Below are 17,209 nucleotides of genomic sequence, written 5' to 3'. Positions count from 1 at the left end.
GATAACAGTTGACTTCTCAACAGAAACCTTGCAAGTCAGGAGAGATGGGAGGCCTATTTTTAGCATTCTAAAGAAAAGAAATTCCAATCAAGAATTTTTGATTCTTGGAGAAATAAAAGCGTATCCAGACAAGCAAGCACTAAGGGAATTTGTTACCACTAGACTAGTCTAACAAGAGATCCCTAAGGGAGTTCTAAATATAAAAAGAAAAGAAATCTGCTACCACAAAAACACATTTAGTGCATAGCTTGCAGACCCTATAAAGAAACCACACAACAGAAACTACAAAGCAATCAGTTAATAACTTTGTAAGACCAAAACCTCACATATCAACATTAACCTTGAAAGTAAACGGTCTAAACACCCAATTCAAAAGGCACAGAGTGGCAAGTTGTCTAAAAAAACACGACCCATTCATCTGCTGCCTTCAGGACAGCCATCTCACAAGTACTGACACCCACAGGCTCAAAGTAAGGGTTGAAGAAAGCTCTATCATGCAAAAAGAAAAAAAATTACCAGGGGTCTATTCTTATATCAGATAAAACAGCCTTTAAAGCAACCACATTAAAAAAGGACAGTGAGAACAGGGACCCATAATGATAAATGGTTACATTTAACAAGAACACATAACTATTCCAAATATATATGTACCCAACATTGGAGCACTCACATTTTTTTTTTAAATACAAAGAGGTGGTTCTTTGAAAAGATAAATAAAATTGGTAGACCATTAGTGAGATTAACCAAGAAAAGAAGAGATAAGACTCAAATAAATTTAATTAAAAATGAAAGAAGAGATATTACTACTGATACCACCAAAATACAAAAGATTATTCAAGGCTACCATGAACACGTTTATGTACATAAACGACAAAACCTAGAGGAGATGGATAAACTCCTGGAAATATACAACCATCCTAGATTAAACCAGGAATATGTAGAAAGTCGGAACAGACCAACAATAACCAGTAAAACTGAAATCGTAATTGAAAAATTGCCAACAAAAGAAGTCCAGGACCAGACGGATTCACAGTTAAATCCTACCAGACACTCAAAGAAGAATTAGTACAAATCCTATTGACACTATTCCATAGGGTAGAGAAAACCAGGGAAGGACATAACAAAAAAAGAAAACCACAGACCCATATCTCTGAAGAACATAGATGCAAAAATCCTCAACAAAATACTAGTTAACTGAATCCAACAGCATATCAAAAAGGAAATCCAACACGATCAATTGGGTTTCATACCAGTGATGCAGCAATGGTTTAACATCTGCAAGTCAGTAAATATAATATGCCACATAAGCAGAATTAAAAACAAAAATCACATGATCATCCCAATAGATGTAGAAAAAGAATCTGACAAAATCTAGCCTCCATTTATGATTAAAACCCTCAGCAAAATCAGCATAGAAGGGACATACCTTAAGATAATAAAAGACATCTGTGGCAAACCCACAACCAACGCTATACTGAACAGGGAAAAGTTGAAAACATTCCCCCTGAGAACTGGAACAAGACAAGGATGCTCACTTTCACCACTTCTATTCAACATATTATTGGAAGACTTGGCCAGAGCAATCAGACAAGATAATGAAATAAAGAGTATCCAAATTAGTAAAGAGGAAGTCAAACTGTCACTGTTTGCTGATGATATGTTTGTATCCCCAAAAACATTAATGACTCATCCATAAAGCTTCTAGAACTGGTAAATGAATTCAGCAAAGTTTTAGGATACAAAATTAATGTACACGGAACAGTAGCTCTGCTATACCCCATTAACAACCAAGCTGAGAATCAAATTAAGAACTCGACCCCTTTTATAATAGCTGCAAATAAAAACCCACCAAAAAGCAAAAACAAAAAAGCTTAGGAATATACCTAACCAAGGAGGTGAAAGACCTCTAAAAGGAATACTACAAAACACTGTTGAAAGAAATCATTGACAATACAAACAAATGGAAACACATCCTATGCTCATGGATGAATAGAATTAATATTGTGAAAAGGACCATACAGTACTGCCAAAATAAATCTACAAATTAAATGCAATTCCCATCAAAATACCACCATCATTCTTTGCAGAACTAGAAAAAAAAATCCTAAAATGTATATGGAACCAAAAAAGACCCTGCATAGCCAACACAAGACTAAACAAAAAGAAAAAAACCTAGAGGCATCACATTACCAGACTTCAGACTCTACTATAAGGCCATAGTCACCAAAACAGCATGGTACTGGTATAAAAACAGGCACACAGAGCAATGGAACAGAATAGAGAACCCAGAAATAAAGCCAAACACAGCCAACTAATCTTTGACAAAGCAAACAAAAACATAAGAGTGGGGAAAGGACACCCTATTCAATAAATGATGCTCGGATAGTTAGCAAGCCACATATAGAAGAATAAAACTGGATCCTCGTCTCTCACCTTATACAATAATCAACTCAAGCTGGATCAAAGACTTAAATCTAAGACCTGAAACCATAAAAATTCTAGAAGATAACATCAAAAAAACCTTTCTAGACATTGGCTTAGGTAAAGACTTCATGACCAAGAACACAAAAGCAAATGCAACAAAAACAAAGATAAATAGGTGGAACTTAATTAAACTAAAAAGCTCCTGCACGGCAAAAGTGTCAGCAGAGTTAACAGACAACCCAAAGAGTGGGAGAAAAATCTTCACAATCTATACACCCAGCGAAGGACTAATTTCCAGAATCTACGAAGAACTCAGATAAATTAGCAAGAAACAAAACCAAAGGGTCCTACCAGATAGTGGGCTAAGGGCATGAATAAATAATTATCAAAAGAAGATATGTAAATGGCCAAGAAGCATATGGAAAAATGCCCAACATCACTAATTATAAGGGAAATGCAAATCAAAACGATAATGCGATACCACCTCACTCCTGCAAGAATGGCCATAATCAAAAAATAAAAAAATAGTAGATGCTGGTGTGGGTGTGGTGAAAAGTAACACTTTTACACTGTTGGTGGCAAAGTAAACTAGTGTAACCACTATCGAAAACGGTGTGGAGATTCCTTAAAGAACCAAAAGTAATTCTACCATTTGATCCAGCAATCCCACTACTGGGTATCTATTTACCCAGAGAAAAAGAAGTCATTATATGAAAAAGATACTTGCACATGCATGTTTATAGTAGCACAATTTGCAATTGCAAAAATATGGAACCAGTCCTAATGCCCATCAATCAAAGCATGGATAAAGAAAATGTGACACACACACACACGCACACACACACACACACAAAATGAAATACTACTCAGCCATAAAAAAGAAACAAAATAATGGCATTCACGGCAAGATGGATGGAATTAGAGACTATTATTTTAAGTGACGTAACTCAGGAATGGAAAACCAAACATTATATGTTCTCACTCATAATTGGGAGCTAAGCTCTGAGGACGTGAAGGCATAAGAATGACACGGTGCACTTTGGGGACTTCGGGGAAAGGAGAGGAGAGGGTAAGAGATAAAATACTACACACTGGGTACAGTATACACTGTGTGGGTGATGGATGCATCAAAATCTCAGAAATCACCACTAAAGAACTTATTCATGCAACCAAACACCACCTGTTCCCCCAAAACTACTGAAATATAAAATAGAATATAAAAAACTTATAGACTTACAAAAAGACTTAGATAGCCACACAATAATAGTGGGAGACTTCAACACCCTGCTGACAGCATTAGACATATTATTGAGACAAGAAACTAACAAAGAAATTCTAAACTTGACACTTGACCAGTTGGACGTAATAGACACCTACAGAATACTCCACCCATCAACCACAGAATATATATTTCTCTCATCTGCACACAGAACATACTGCAAGGTTGACCACAGGCTTGGCCATAAAGCAGTCTCAAAAAATTAAAAAAATCACACCAACTCTACTCGTGGACCACAGTGGAATAAAAATAGAAACCAATACCAAGAATATCTCTCAAAACTATACAAGTATCTGGAAATTAAACAACTTACTCCTGAATGACTTTTGGGTAAACAGTGTAATTAAGATAGAAATTTACAAAAACTTTGAAATAGATAAAAACAGAGATACAGCAAACCAAAATCTCTGGGATGCAGCAAATGCAGTTGGGAAAGAAGAATAAGTGCCTACTTCAAAAAGCTGGAAAAATCTCAAATTAACAGTCTAACATCACACCTAGAGAGACTGGAAAAACGACCCCAAAGCTAGCAAGGAAAATTAGTGAAACCAAAAGTTATTTTTTTTTGTAAAGATAAGCCAAACCACTAGACCAATAGCTAGATTAACAAAGAAAAAAGGAGAGGAAGATCCAAATAAGCACAACTGGAAATGCAAAGGTGATAATACAACTGATCCCACGGACATACTAAAGATTCTCAGAGAGTCCTATGAACATCTCTAAGCAGATAGATTAAAAAATCTAGAGGACAAAAAAAAACTAGCCGGGCGACGAGGCGGGCGCCTGTAGTCCCAGCTACTCGGGAGGCTGAGACAGGAGAATGGCGGGAACCCGGGAGGCGGAGCTTGCAGTGAGCTGAGAGCCGGCCACTGCACTCCAGCCTGGGCAGCAGAGCAAGACTCCGTCTCAAAAAAAAAAGAAAATAAATAAAAAATAAAAAAAATAAAAAAAATAAAAAATCTAGAGGAAATCAATAAATTCCTGGAAACACATACTCTCCCAAGATGGAATCAGGAATAAATTAAAACATTGAACAGATTAACATGGAGTTCCAAAATTGAATCAGTATTTAAAAACCTACCAGTGAAAAGTCTTGGACCAGATGGACTTATAGCCTAATTCTACCAGACATAGAAAAAAAATCTGGTACCAATTCTACTGCAACTATTTCAAGAAATCAATGAGGAGGTGCTCCACCCTAATTCTGTAAAGCTAACATCACCCTGATACCAAAACCTGGAAAAGAAATAACAACAAAAAAAAAACTACAATATCCCTGATGAACATGGATGTAGATATGATCAACAAAATACTAGCAAACTGAATTCAACAGCATACCAAGAAGTTAATTTACCATGATCAAGTAGGCTTTATTCCTGGTATGCAAGGTCAGTTCAATATACATAAATCAATAAGTGTGATTCACTAAATAAACAGAATTGAAAACAAAAACTATATGATCATTTCAATAGATATGGAAAAAACCCAATAAAATCCAGCATCCCATCATGATAAAAACCCTCAAGAAACAAGGCACTGAAGAAACTTACCTCACCATAATAAGAGCCATCAATGAAAAACCCACAGCCAACATCGTACTGAATGGGCAAAACCTGGAAGCATTCCCCTTGAGAACTGGAACAAGACAAGGATGCCTACTTCACCACTCCTATTCAACATAGTACTGGAAGTGCTAGCCCCAGAGCAATCAGGCAAGAGAAAGAAATAAAAGGCATCCAAATAAGAAAAAGAAGTCAACCATCTCTCCTCATGGATGATATAATCCTATACCTAGAAAACCCTGAAGACTTTGCCAAAAACTTCCAGGAACTAATAAACGCCATCAATGAAGTTTCAGGATACAAAATCCATGTACAAAAATCAGTAGCATTTCTATACGTCAATAACATTCAAGATGAAAACCAAGTCAAGAATGCAATGTAATTTACAATAGTCACACAAAAAATAAAATACCTAAAAATGTAACTAATCAAGGAGATAAAATATCCATAACAATGCTGAAATAAATCATAGATGACACAAACAAATGGAAAAACATTGCATTCCATGTTCATGAATTGGAAGAATCAGTATCATTAAAATGGACATCCTGCCTAAAGTGAAATACAGATGCAATGCTATTCCTATCAAACTACTAATGCTGTTTTTTACAGCACTAGAAAAAAACTATCCTAAAATTGATATGGAACCAAAAACAGAGCCTGAATAGCCAAAGCAACCCTAAGTAAAAAGAACAAAGCCAGAGGCATCATATTAGTCTACTTCAAACTATACTATAAAGCTACAGTAATTAAAACAGCATAATACTGGTACAAAAACAGACACATAGACCAATGAAACAGAAGAGAGAACCTGGAAATAAAGCCACACACTTACATCAATCTGTTATTAACAAAAATAAACAGTAAGAAAAGGACTCTCCTTTTTTAGGAGACACTCAATAAATGGTGCTGGGATAGCTAGCTGGCTAGGCATATACAAAAGAATGAAACTGGACCCTTACTTTTCACCATCTACAAAAATCAACACATGATGGATTAAAGATTTAATCGTAAGACCTCAAACTATGAGAATCCTAAAAGAAAACCTAGGAAACACCTTTCTAGATATTGGCCTTGGGAAACAGTTTAAGTCCTCAAAAGTAATCCCAATGAAAACAAAAATTGACAAGTGGTACCCAATTAAACAAAAGAACTTCTGCACACCAAGAGAAACTATTAACAGAATAAACCTAAAGAATGAGAGAAAATACTTGCAGACTATGCATCCAACAAAGGTCTAACATCCTGAATCTATAAGGAACTTAATTCAACAAGCAAAAACAAACAAACAAACAAAAACAAATAACATCATCGAAAAATGGGCAAATGACATAAACAGACACTTCTCAAAAGAAAACATGCAAGTGGTTGAGAAACATATGAAAAAAGTGCTGTACAGCACTAATGATCAGAGGAACACAAATCAAAATCACAATGAGATGTTATTTCATACCAGTCAGAATGGCTATTATTCAAAAGTAAAGGCCAGGTGCAGTGGCTCATGCCTGTAAACCCAGCACTTTGGGAGGCAGAGGCAGGAGGGTCACCTGATTCCAGAAGTTCAAAACCACCCTGGGCAACATGATGAGACTTAATCTTTCCAATAAAAGAAAAAATATATAAAAATTGACCAAAAAAAAAATAGCCAGGTGTGGTGGCACATGCCTATAGTCCAAGCTACACAAGAGACTGAGACAGGAAAGTTGCTTGAGGCCAGGGGGGTCAAGGCTGCAGTAAGCCATGTTCATGCTGCTGCACTCAGCCTGGGTGACAGAGCAAGATCTATCTCAAAAAAAAAAAAAAAAAAAAAAAAAGATCTAAAAACAATAGATTCTGGTGAGTCAGTAGAGAAAAGGGAATGCTTACACATTGTTAGTGGGAATGTAAATTAGTTCAACCACGGTGAAAAGCAGTTTGGACATTTCTCAAAGAACTTAAAACAGAACAAACATTTGACCCAGCAATCCCATTACTGAGTATGTATCCAAAAGAAAACAATTATTTATACCAAAATGACACATGCACTTATATGTTCATCACCACACTACTCACAATAGCAAAGTCATGAAATCAACCTAGGTGCCAATTGATGATGTACTGGATAAGGAAAATATGGTGCATATACACCATGAATACTATGCAGCCGTAAAAAATGAAACCACATCCTTTGTTGCAACATGGATGCAGCTGGAGGTTATTATCCTAAGTGAATTAATGCAGAAACAGGAAACCAAATACATGTATTCTCCCTTATTAGAAGGAGCTAATCATTGGGTACCCATGGACACAAATGTGGCAACAACAGAAATTGGGGACTATGAGAAGGGGGAGGGCAAGATGGACAAAAGGTTGAAAAACTAACTAGTGGGTACTATGCACAGTACCTGGGTAATGGGATCATTTGTACCCCAAACCTCAGCATCACTCAATATGCCCAGGTAAAAAACCGGCACATGTACCCACTTAATCTAAAACAAAAGTTGAAAAATCAAGAAAATGATTAGGGTCAGGAAAAGAATAAATACAATGAGAGCAGAGGGATATAACCTTGCTTTCAGCTAGATATCCAGGATAACTCCTAGGAGTAGATGGAATTTGAGCAAAGGATTTGAACCTGTGGAAATGGACACTGCTTTCCAGGTTGAGTGAACCTGAAGGACAATGACACCTAACTGGAAATGCTGATATACAGTGAATGGCAAGCAGTTCAGTCTGGCCAAAACACCTGAGCTGGGTGAAGGGATGGTGAGAGATGTAATCTGTCTATGTTAGATTGTGAGGAACTCTGGGTTCAAATTAAGGAAGCTTAAATTTTGGACCTAGAGTAATAGGAGATGGGACGTTTTTGAGACAGATGAATAAGATAATCAGAGTAGTGCTTTAGGAAGATCACTCTGTAGGGATCTGTAAAACAAATTAGAGATGTAGAAGACTAGAGGCATCAAAAGCAGTTTAGAGGCTATTACAGTAATCCAGATGATGAATAAGGATTGTGTGAATTAGGGTGGTGGCAGAGGTAGGTAAAGGAAATATGAAAGACCCAACATTGACAAAGCTCAAAAAAGGAAAAGATGATGACAAGCGTTTGGGGCTTGAGATGATGGAGATGTTGTGACACACAGAAGGAACACAGCCTGGAAAGCTTATTTCTTTTTTGATTGGGGTAAAGGATGAAAGGTGAGTTTAGGTTGGCACGCGTTCAGTTTACCATGCTGGTGGGAACGTTTAGATGGAAAACTTCAGCAAATTATTGAACGTTTGGAAGTGGCACTCGGGACTGATTTCAGAACTGAAGTTAAATTTGATGATCGTATTTATAGAGGGGCTAACAGAAGCCTTAAAAGTGAATGCCTTGTTATGAGAAAAGTTACAGAGGAAGGATTAAAGGACTGGCAGAGTTAAATATCTATGTTCAGGATGCGGGAAAAGAGGAAGGAGAACAAAGAGGTAGAAACACATCTGTATATTGTCTCTCGCTAGCCTGAGCACGAACACACACACACACACAATTTAGACTAAAATTCACACATATTAAGATTACTGTATATTCAATTCCACATAGTTGGAAGAAAACAGAAGAGCAATAGTGTCTCAGTAACCAAGGAAGGGAGGATGATTGATAGTGTCAAACATGGATAGAAGAGCAATACATGAAGAGAAACAGCTGGTTTTGTGCATGAAGATGGTAAGTTTACATGGGCACAAGCACATGCATGCCTGTAGGTGTGTATCTGAGTGTTTTGAGGGGGAAGGTATTATACAAGTAGGGACTAGAAAAGAAATGAGATGAAGTTGTCAATCAGGAGACAGCAGTAAAAAGAATCATCATATATCAGAACAAATGGATATCCAACAAAACGTTTTCTCGATTGCTATTTTGATTCCTTAAACCCTGAACTTGGATTCTGAACCTTGATTTGATTCTGTGTGGCGTGTTCAGCTAATCTTGCTTCATTTTAGGCCTCGAGTCTTTCAATAGGTGTGGAATTACTAGGTGACTTGCTTTGCTCCACTTCTTCCTCATGTCAATGAGGGCCTTTAAGTAATTAGCCTCTTGATTATGAAATGCATTTTGAGCAGAAGCCTGGTCAGATTATTTAGTTTGTTCCAACATATACTATACCGAATGGTGGAGATGGCACTTTATTACCCATCTGAATTTTTCTTTTTAAATAGGATGGGCTGTGTACTGCTTATTTTTCTGGGGTTGGAATCCCCTTACCTAAATTTAGTCAAATACACAACTCACACTGAATGTGGAGAGGAACTAATTCGGGACAAGAAACCAAGGCAAAGAATCTTCATTAGCAACAAATAGGATAATGGACTTAATTCTTAATAGTGTCTCATCATTTTTCTCCATTATATTGCATTTGATTTCACTTCTATTTCAGGCTCTCACTTCCTTAAAGTTTAGTTAACATTACACTCTCAGAACCCAATCCCAGTGAGGAATGGCTCAGGGGATGTAACTCCAGTCAATATTTAAATGCCACGCCTCCAAAGACGAATGAGAGAGGCAAAGAGGATGAGATGATTTGGCCTATGTGTTGGTCATGCGCACTTTATTCCTGTAATTATTATTTTTCATTCAACAGTTATTGAATGAGGTACACTCCTCTGTGACTGCAAGAGTCCTCCCTCCCATTTTTCCTCCCTCCTTTTCCCTTCCCTCCCTCTCCTCACCTTGCCTGCCTTCCTGCCTTCCTTCTTTAATTATAAAACAACATGTTAAAGATTCTGGTCCTGAAATCTCATTCCAGTTCATAAAAAAACTAAATTCAAAGAACCTTGATTTTTTTCCCTCTTCAGGGACTTTGTCATGAATTCTTAGCTGATTTCCCTTGTGGCATAACCAGGTCACATGAGAGAGAGAGAGAGAGAATGTGTGTGTGTGTGTGTGTGTGTATAAGGGATGAAAACAGGCCTGTCTTTATGGAACAGGTACAGTATTTCACAGACGGCTGGCTGGTAATGGAATTCTTCTATCAAAAGCTACTTTTCTGGATCCTTAACTGATTAGCAGATGCAAATTCTACACTGAATGCTGATAAGACCAAACCACATATATTTGTGTATCTGTGCGCACACACACACACACACACACACACACACACACAATTTTTATTAAAATGCAGACACATCTGTATTACTGCTACATTCACTTCTACATAGTTGAAAATCCTTCTTCTTGCAGCTTCAAAAGATAGCTAGGCAGGAATTATTTTATAGAATGGAAGTAATTTCTATGGGGCCAAACAATAATAAAGAAATTGGAAGTCAAGGGCTATCATCTGAATGGAGCTGGAGAAGAAGCTCCATCAACCATGGAAGGAAATTATGATCACTCCTGTCATTCTGCTCGTTTGTGTATCCAGGTATCCTCGATCAAGAGCATGTGTTTCCCTAGGCCTAGAATGGGACTTTCTTACATCATTGTGGCCCACTCCATTCTCCAACAGAACTCTTAGCAGCTTAAACTTCAATAATGATTCTGTAATAATTTGGTTGTGTGGCTATTTCCACCACCTCCTGCCCACCTTGGAAAGGTGTATTTCCAGAGGTTAGGTCCTGGCAGCAGCTTCCATGGACCCTCCATGCTCACAGGTGAGGACGGATTCAGCACTTTCCTGGCTGGACAGTTCCTGGCCCAAGCCTCTGACTTCGCCTTCCCTGGCCTTCCACTCCCTTCCTCTGGTAAGTCTCTGGCATCAGATGGAAGGACCCCAGTAGCTACAGAGGCTGGTGAATGAGCAACGGGCCTGCTGCAGAGCCTTCATTTCTCATTGTCTCTTCATCCAGACCAATTAGCCCTTCCACTATTCCATAGTGAAAAAAAAATGATGCATGTGAACTTGGCATTATGGGGAGGCCCCTGAGGTGTAGATATTAAGTACATATGAGATTTCCTCTTTTATCATTGTCATGTATTTTTCACAGACATTCATCTCAGGACTTCCCAGAAGACAGACCCACCCCCAATTTTCCTGTCTCTTCTTGTTTCAGTCACTGCTCTCTTACCTTATCTTCCTTCTCTTCCCAGAATGAAGGGGAGAATTGGAGTCTTGCACAATGGAAGGATAACATTGCTGCCAAAAGAACCATCGTGACTGTAGGCATATTTTCCACCCTCATCCTGCAGGTTTTCTGCCTGTTGTTGGCCCCTGACCAATTTTGCTCCTGGGCAGTCTGAGGTGGAACATAATTTGTATAAAACAAATTATGCTCAACCTCACTTATAATCAGGGAAATGTGAGTCAAAACCACAATGAAATATCACCTCATGCTATTTAGGACGGCTGTTATCAAGTAGACAAGAAAGAAGTGTTGGTGAGGGTAAGGAGAAAATACAATCTTGGCAAACTGTTGGTGGGAATGTGAGTTGGTACAGCCATTATAAAAGGCACCATGAAGGATTCTCAAAAAATTAAAAATAAAACTGCCAAATGATCCATCAATCCCTCTTCTGGACACATAATCAAAGGAAATGAAGTCAGTATCTCAAATAAATATTTGCACCCCATATTCGTTGCATCGTTTTTTGTAATAGCCAAGATATGTGAGCAATCAAAGTGTCCATCAACAAATGAATGGATAAGGAATCATGATACATATATACAGTGGAATGTTATTCAGACATAAAAAGGAAGGAAATCCTGTCGTTTCTGAAGACATTAATGAACCCAGAGGCCATCATACTAAGTGAAATAAGGTAGACACAGGAAGACAAAAAATCACATGATCTCACTTACATGTGGAATCTAAAAAAGTCAAACTCATAGAAGCAGAGAGTAGAACAGTGGTTGTCAGGGGCTTGGGATAATTGAGGAGATGTTGGTTAAAGGGTACAAACTTTAAGTCATAAGATGAACAAGTTCTGGCACTCTACTGTACAATATGGGTGATGACAGATGTGTAATTAATTTGATGGTGGCATTCATTACACAATGTATATGTATATCAAATCATCACATTGTACACCTTGGATATAATCTATCTTTATCAATTAAATATTTCAAATTTTTTTTAAAAAAGGAAGGCCAAATGGGCCAAATGGAGAAACTTCTTTGTGTAGAGCTGATGTCCAAGCTAGAATTTCTAAACTTTTTCTGTAACCTAGAGTCTCTTTTATACTTTTGACGTACCCATCATTCATAACAGATCTCAGGAATGCTCACACACTGCCTATTGCTAAAAACTCAAATAAGTTATTGTTATATGAACAACCCAAGTTAATGCAGTCATTAATGGAAATACAGTGTCTTGACTGAAAGAGGTCGTTTCTATTTTTCGTTGTGATAGTCAGATCATAACCCGTCACATCTTTTAGGGAGGATGAAAATAGGCTGGAGTTCCTTCAGCAAACAGGATGCTGTAGAATAAAATGCTCTACCTGACAATACTTAAACAAATTGGAGTGCCTGGTGCCACCATGTAAATTGTGAGGTGTCAGACAGGCTGGTCTTTGGATTAGAGATTGGACTTAGTCTCTGTGGCCTATGAGTAGAGCAGGTCGGGGTGGGGCTGGGCAGGGAGGAAGATCATCTTAAAGTGATAGATTTAGGCTCAGTGTGAGGAAGGATTTCTAAGAGTTGGAGCTGCTCAGAGGTGAAATATCAAGAGAGTGCCCTTCAGGAGCAGTGTCTGAAGACAGACCACATGGCCAATAGGGAGAGATAAGAAAGCTGGGTGGCCTTCAGCTCTTTGCTTCCAGTTCTGGGAGTCTTACTGAGATATCTAGTGACCACTCAACCCAAAGAACAGACACATGTCTGCCATGTCTCTCTGGGCTCGTCCTGCTTATTGCAAGTGAGGCCCAAAGCTGGGGCTGTTATTCCCTGATGTTTCAGGTCCACATGCAACTTATTCCCAGATCTTTTCTGAACAAAACAGAGAGACTGTTTGCCAGACAGCTGGACCAGAATGAGGGGAAAGAAGATAAGGCCCAACCGAGAAGTCAGAAAAGCTTCACTTTTCATTAGCTCCACATTCCAAAGTGTTAAATCAATGTGCTTAGCTGCAATTTGAAGCAATTAGTCTTTGTTCTCACACATTCTCAAAGAATGACTTAAAGAAGCCCAAATAAATATTTTTAGAAAAGAGAGTAAATTTGTATTACTTAACCCAAGGAATGCAAACAAGTGTAATTAAAGTGAATACCCATAAATAAAGTAAATACATTAGTTAGGAAATGAATTAATTAGTGTTTAATTACTATCAATTACTAAAATCACTACAGAATTACTTGTAGAATGGATTGAATCTCTTGCTCCTATTAATAATTTCCATTGCTAATTGTATGCACTTGTATTTTCTTTTCTTTGGGTGCATCTTAGCAGAGCTAATAGGAGGAAGCAACAGCACAGTGAACAATGACAGGGACATTTTTTTTCTTTGTTCAGTAAAAAACAAAAGTGGTTTGAAATATATCTGTCTGGTTGTCAAAAGCCAATGCAGGTAAGGAAGAGATGCAGGAAGGAAGGCTGTCCTCGTGACACAGGGTGACCCTTGCCATTCCCTGCTGAGGGGAAGCAGCTGATGTTTGTGGCAGAGTCGTAAGGTGAGCGGTGTGTGTGTGTGTGTGTGTGTGTGTGTGTGTGTGTGTGTGTGTGTATAGGGAGGAGAAAGGTGGGGACTGGGAGGCTCAATGCCTGAGCTCACTTCCAGCATGCTCTGTGGAACGCATATGTAGACTGGCAGCCAGGCATCTCTATCCACTGGTCTTGGCAGGTGGGGGAATAGGTTTGATGTTTACCTGGAGAACAGAGTACGTCATTTGCTGCCTTGCAGGTGGAGAGAACACATCTGACATCATGCTCCCTAAGAGGCAACACACTAGCTAGTGCGAGAAACAGATGTATGCAAATGACAGGCTGAGGGTAAGGAGTGCCTTTCCTGGGATCCACTCTGCCTGCTCACCAGCATTCTCATTTTCCCATTTACAAAACATCCCCTTTCCCCTTCCCTGCCCTCTCCTCCTGTCCCTCATGGACAGACTCTCAAGCCAGACCGCCTAGGTTTGATTCCAAGCTTCCTCACCTGAAAGGCCTTGGGCAAATTACTTAACCTCTGTGAGTCTCGATTTCCTCACCTGTAAAATGGGGAGAATGATAGTACCCACCTCTCACGGTTCTGGTGAGGGCTCAGATCAGTGGGTGACACATAGCAATCTCTGCTTTATTCATTTTCTTGGTATTTCCGCCACATATTTCTTGTGGAGTAGTTGAGGGGATCATATGATGTGGAGATCAACTAGCTGGGAAGATGGGAGGAGTGATCTGGGAGGGAAATGAAGTTGAGGGGGAGAAACTGGTCCTTAAGTGATTGTTCTGTTGATTAGTTAGGGTTCTCCAGAGAAATGGCACCCATAGGAGGTTTACCATGAGGGACTGGCTCACATGATTATGGAGGTGGAAAAGTCCCATGACCTGTTATCTGCAAACTGGAGGCCCGTGAAAGCCAGTGCTGTAGTTCAGTCGAAGCCCAAAGGCTAGGAGTGCCACTGTCGGGGGGCAGCGTAATATGGACATCCCAGCTGAAGGAGGAGAGAGCAAACTCACCCTTCTTCTGCTTTTCTGTCCTATTCAGGCCCTTTAAGGAATAGATAATGCTCGCCCACATTGGTGGGGGCAGATCTTCTTTGCTCAGTTTGTTTATTTAAATGCTAATCTCTTCCAGAAACACTGTCACAGGTATACCCAGAGATAATGTTTTTTCACCTATCTTGGCATTCCTTAGCCTAGTCAAGTTAACACATAGGAACCTAAAAAACAAAAAAGTCAGACCCTCAAAAGGAGAGTAAATGGTGATCACTAGGGCTTGGGGTTTGGGGGAAATGGGGAGAAGCAGGTTAAAGGGCAAGTACCTTCAGCTACAAGATGAATAAGTTCTGAAGATCTAATGTATAGCACGTTGACTACAGTTAATAATACAATACCATTTATCTGAAACTTGGTAAGAGAGTAGCTCCTAAGTGTCTTTCATGCGTGCACGCGCACACACACACATACGCACACACGGTGACTATGTGTCGTGACGGAAGTATTGATTAATTTGATTGTGGTAACAATTACACAATGAATATGTATATCAACTCATCATGCTGTACACTTTGAATATATACAAATTTTATGTGTCAAATACACCTCAATAAAGCTGGACATTTAAAAAAGGAAAGCTAAGGGAGAGGTCAGGAGTGAAAAGAAGTCTGCCATTGCTTGACATTGGTCCTGAATTCATTTTATCATCCTGACGCATCCATTCCTGACTTTCTGGGTAACCATCAGCCTGTTAATTATCCCAGCTTAATCCCAGGATTTTCATTTGTAAAAAAGAATAATATAAATATTTGCTTCATGGCATTGCTGCAGGGCCTGCCACTGGAAGTTTTTGAGTCACCCGCTGTAGTGCGAAGTGCAAAGGTTAGGCTGAATAAATAATAACTGGTATAATTGGCACTAAAATAAAAAAGCTGAAACATAACATTAACCATTGCACTCTGTTGGTGTGAAGATAACAGGGACGTTTGCATAAGGGCAGTGGTAACAGAGCATGTCTCTGTCCCGTCCCTCCATCCCCACTCACCTCCCCCATACCTTCCTGGGATGCTATTTGTAGGCTCTTCCTTTTCAGAAAGTGTCAGGGCCTAGGGCTCATGGCTCCATGAATCAGATCCTTCCCACAAACTCACCTGCTCTTTACCAACTGGCTGGGCTGTAGTTATTCTTGTCACAGCTGAGCTGTGGTCACTCACCTCTGCTGCCATGGCCTCAGCACTGGTTCAGAATGAGGTTAGCATCCTGGTGGGCATGTACAATGACTAAGGAGGAATGTCACCTCTTCAGGTCAACCTAATATTCACCCACGACTGGAAAGTGCAAGGCTGAAGAAGACGCTGGCTGCCTTTGAGAAGCTCAACATTTTGAGCACCCCATTGTCACTGCACAATTCTGCCCTAGACCAAAAATCAGAGTCACCAACACTGGGAAATATCTTTTAAAAGTCTCTTTGTCCTAGATGGCTGTTATTTCACCTTTGGGAGGCACTCAGCAGTGATTCCATTGAGGCTGACCTCTTGCCAAGGGAGTGAATGGCGCTAATCTCTTGGATGTCTTCCGTGTTATTTTAGTTCTCACTGTAAGCTCATTCATTCATTCATTCATTCATTCATTCATTCAACGTTCATGAGGTCCAGAATGCATAACAGTAAAGAAGACTCATTCCCTGCCTCTAAAGGTACAATTGAGTACGTACTAAAATACAGTGTGATATACACCATGAGCTTTTTAGAAGAGAGTAAAAAGAGGTGAAAGGTCAGGGAGGCTTCCGAGAGAAAGCAACCCTTACGCAGAGGTTTACATGTCAATTATACCTCAATAAAGCTGGACCAAAAAGAAAAAAAGAAAGAAAGAAAGAAAGCTAATGGATAGATCAGGAAGAGTGGATTGAGGTCTGCCATGGCTTGACACTGGTCTTGAATTCATTTTATCATTATGATAAATCTATTCCTCACTTTCTGGGTAACTATCAGCCTGTTTATTATCTCAGCTTAATCTCAGGATCCTTGTTTAAAAAACTGGAATAATATAATATTTGCTTCCCAGCATTGATGTGGGGCCAGCAGTGGGAGTGTTTTTGAGCCACCCTCTGTAGTGCTAAGGGAAAAGGGGACCATGATAAGGTAAGTGACAATCAGAGACAAGTGAATTACAGCATAAGCTCCCACAGAGCAGGGAAGACTTTTTCTATTTGAGGTATGAACGAGGGTCTGTGTGACTCTAAGGACATTAATTGTTCAACCACATCAAGCTATCTTTTGTTCCTTCCCATCTCCCCTTGAAGCAAAATCTCCCTTCCTCTTCTGTTTCTTTTTCCTAATTTTTGCTGCAACCCTAAGCACCTGTAGGAAAGGGTGAGGGGGGCCGACTGCCTGGGTTGGACTCCT

The 17,209-nt window shown here is 39.2% G+C and overlaps 1 long non-coding RNA gene across 1 annotated transcript in view; it reads left to right on the top strand.

Moving 5' to 3' along the window:
- The window catches only part of LOC104653961, a 35,636-nt gene extending 22,301 nt beyond the window's left edge, over window positions 1-13,335 (top strand). The window contains exons 2-3 of the long non-coding RNA XR_746749.2: window positions 10,463-10,643; window positions 11,309-13,335. This is a non-coding gene — a long non-coding RNA (uncharacterized LOC104653961). The remainder of the gene's footprint in view (window positions 1-10,462; window positions 10,644-11,308) is intronic.
- The last annotated feature ends 3,874 nt before the right edge of the window (window positions 13,336-17,209 follow it).

This window comes from Rhinopithecus roxellana, chromosome 15 (genome assembly GCF_007565055.1).
Source record: "Rhinopithecus roxellana isolate Shanxi Qingling chromosome 15, ASM756505v1, whole genome shotgun sequence".
Classification (NCBI taxonomy): domain Eukaryota; kingdom Metazoa; phylum Chordata; class Mammalia; order Primates; family Cercopithecidae; genus Rhinopithecus; species Rhinopithecus roxellana.
The sequence above is the reverse complement of the archived record's forward strand: the minus strand, read 5'-3'. Positions and strand labels throughout refer to the sequence as shown.